The following is a 3,087-nucleotide window of genomic DNA, read 5'->3' on the forward strand; positions in this document are numbered from 1 at the left end:
GAGGTAAACACATTCCCAAGTTGGCAGTAAGACTCTTACTGCTGAAATGTGACCCCAGGAGGGCTCATTCCCTGGGTCCAGGGGGGGACACCTAATGATTTATCTCTCAGAATCCACCATTCCATGACCTATGGGTTTTCTTAATAAGAAGATTAAAATTAAAAAAAAAATTCTAAAAGAAGAAAGGGATACACTCAAATATATTAAAAATGAAACTCCTTCCTGAAACTGCAATAGGGTTCAATAAGACTGCTCTACCTCAGGATAAATGTCTGCAGTCTTTTCAAAGGAAAATGAATTCACATACAGGGAATATTATAAGGAAAAACAAATGACCTCACAAATGAATTAAACATGAGAAAATTACTGAAAACTTTCCCAAGAACATTGAAATACACAGAAAATAATTCATGCAAATGATATTTAGTAAAAAGAAATATATGGTGACATGGAAATAAACCAGGATAGACAGGTGTAAGACATAAACACACATATATGGACAGCCAGAGCTGATCCAGACATTGCACTGGAATTTTCTAGTAATTTAAATTTATTCATAGTCTATAACCTGACAATGTTTTTCCAATGTGTACAACATTTATGAAGTGTGCTCACTTGAGTGCCAAATTAAAAAAAAATAATAATGAAATTACCAAGAACAAAAAGTTAAACTGGAAACAAGTGAGGTTTCTGAAACAGGAACACGGAAGGGATCTGGGAAACCCATAGCCTCAGACAGCATTAGGAGTCTAGCCAACTGAGGCAGAGAATCCCTACAATACAAGTTACAGCACCACAGTGGTAGAGCACTAATGGTAATACATTCAGTATTGAAAACTCATCTAAGACAAAACCAAGTAAAATTCTGCTTCCTCGTTGATGGTAAACTATAAGGAATGACAGAAAGAATTGGCACTGAACTTATCTCCAGGCAGAGGTAGGGAAGGGCAGTGAGAGAAGGCAGCCGGCCCAGGGCCATTCACTTCTATTTAGATGGGGACATATAGGTGTTTAAATTCATACTACACTGAGCATTTAAAAAATTATTTTTTAAATTCATACTAAACTGAGAATTTAAAAAAATTATTTAAGTGGGACACAATGGCTCATGCCTGTAATCCCAGAGGCTCAGGAGGTTGAGGTAGGAGTATCAAGGCTTCAAAGCCAGCCTCAGAAACTTAGAGATTCCCTAATTAACTCAAGGAGATATTGTCTCTAAATAAAATATAAAAAATGGCTGAGGATGTATCTCAGTGGTTAAGAGCCCTTGGGTTCAGACTCCAGATTGGTCAAAGGGGAGGGAGAGGAGGGGAGAGGCTGTGGGGATTGGAAAGAAAGTGGAACAAGATGGGTAGCATTACCTTAGATAGATAATTGCACAAATGGTTTGACTCTACTTCATGTACAACCAGGGAAATGAAAATGTGTGCTCCATTTGTGTACAATAAATTGAAATGCATTCTGCTGTCATGTATAACTAATTAGAACAAATAAAATTAAACAACCATGAGTGGATGATAAAGTGTGTAGAATCTTAACATTTACAAACTATGTAAAACCTGGAATCATTGACTGTTCAGAAACTACACAGATGGATCATGGGTGGTGGTGAGCAGACAAAAGAGAAAAGAGATAAATCTGCATTGTTCCAGTAGCTCCCCATTCCACCTGTCTCTGAGGAAAGGCTGAGCTTGATGAGATTCTGAGCCAGGTTAGTGCTGGCAGCAGATTCAGTGATGGTGAGCTGCTATTAGTAAATCTTCCACTGGGCTCACAATATTCACCTGTGCTCCAGACATCCGAAGGATCTCATTTGTTTTGGCACCTTGACACCTGATTTTGCAGCCATTCAAGTTGTTTGGGACACTGAGTTTATGAGTAGCCTGACCAGGTGCATGCAAACCTGCTGGATGGCCTTTCACATCTGAAGAGCTGGATTCAATGCTGCTGAATCAGGTGGAACATGGGTCATAAGACAATGAAACTGTTGCATTGCCAACTTGTGCAGCTTGGTCAAGGATAGTTAGGGAATGACAGACTGTCCTTGAGTGGCACAGGTCTCTAGAGGGGTCCCTTTATGTCAAGGTTGAGACACATGGTTGAGGTGCTGTGGGAAAAACTTGCACTCTCACTGCCTGTGCTGTACCCTGCAAAGAGGACTGCAGAAGGTGGCATCTTGGGCAGTATGTGATGAAAAAACATGTTTGGGGACTTCAAAATGACTATGCACATCTGTTTGACACATTCAGTGATGGATTGTAGAATGCCTGTGATAACAAAGGCCTACTCAGCTGCATTGGGTAGCATGTCCTTGCCACCTGGGCCTGAGCCCTTGTGCTTTCTTTAATCTCCATCCCATAACCACCTTTTCCAATGAGGGAGACACACACTGACTAGTAGGGACCACCAGGCTCAGAGTGACTGAGGTCTTTTAGCAGCTGTGCTGTTGTTCAGAGAGTTGCTGATGTCCTCTTCCAGCTTGTCAATAACAAATTTTAAAGGTGGCATTAGTGGGCCCAGCCAATGTGACCATTCTTTCAGGACAATTACCTCTGCAACATTCATATGTGCAGCACTCTCCTCCCACATCTTCTTAACTGACTCTCCTTTCAGAAAGATACTGCCATCTTCCTTTCCACACATAAGTAGCTGAATGCTGTGACACTGAATCCTCCTTTAATCCCACTGGTGTCCATGTTGAGCAGAGTGCTAGAGAATTGAACTTTGAGTGCTCAAGACTGTGATATTAGTGGGGGGTGAAAGCCAAAACCTGCAGGTGTGGTGCCACTGACGGAGAAAAAAAGAGATTGGGCAGAAAGAGGAAGGGGGGAAGCTTGGAATAAAGAATAAAAGAGCACAGAGGAGAAAGGGGGTGGAAGAGGAAGAGGGGGTGAGGAAGGAAGGAACTGGATTAAGAAAGGATGAATAGGAAGGCAGGTAGAAGAAAGAGAGTGGAGGAAGAGGGGATGGATCAGAAGAAAGCAGCGGAGAAAGCAGGTAGAGGAAAGAGAAGGGGCAGGAGGAAGGAGGAGAGGAAGAGGAGGTGGAGGAGAAGGAAAAGGAGGGAAAGAGCATTGGAGGAGAAGG

The 3,087-nt window shown here is 42.0% G+C and overlaps 1 pseudogene; it reads right to left on the reverse strand.

The window, feature by feature from the left end:
• Window positions 1–1,576: 1,576 nt before the first annotated feature.
• On the reverse strand, window positions 1,577–2,696 carry LOC143641735 (poly(rC)-binding protein 2 pseudogene; annotated as a pseudogene).
• Window positions 2,697–3,087: the final 391 nt, after the last annotated feature.

The sequence above is a fragment of the Callospermophilus lateralis genome, chromosome 5, assembly GCF_048772815.1.
Source record: "Callospermophilus lateralis isolate mCalLat2 chromosome 5, mCalLat2.hap1, whole genome shotgun sequence".
NCBI classification, from domain to species: domain Eukaryota; kingdom Metazoa; phylum Chordata; class Mammalia; order Rodentia; family Sciuridae; genus Callospermophilus; species Callospermophilus lateralis.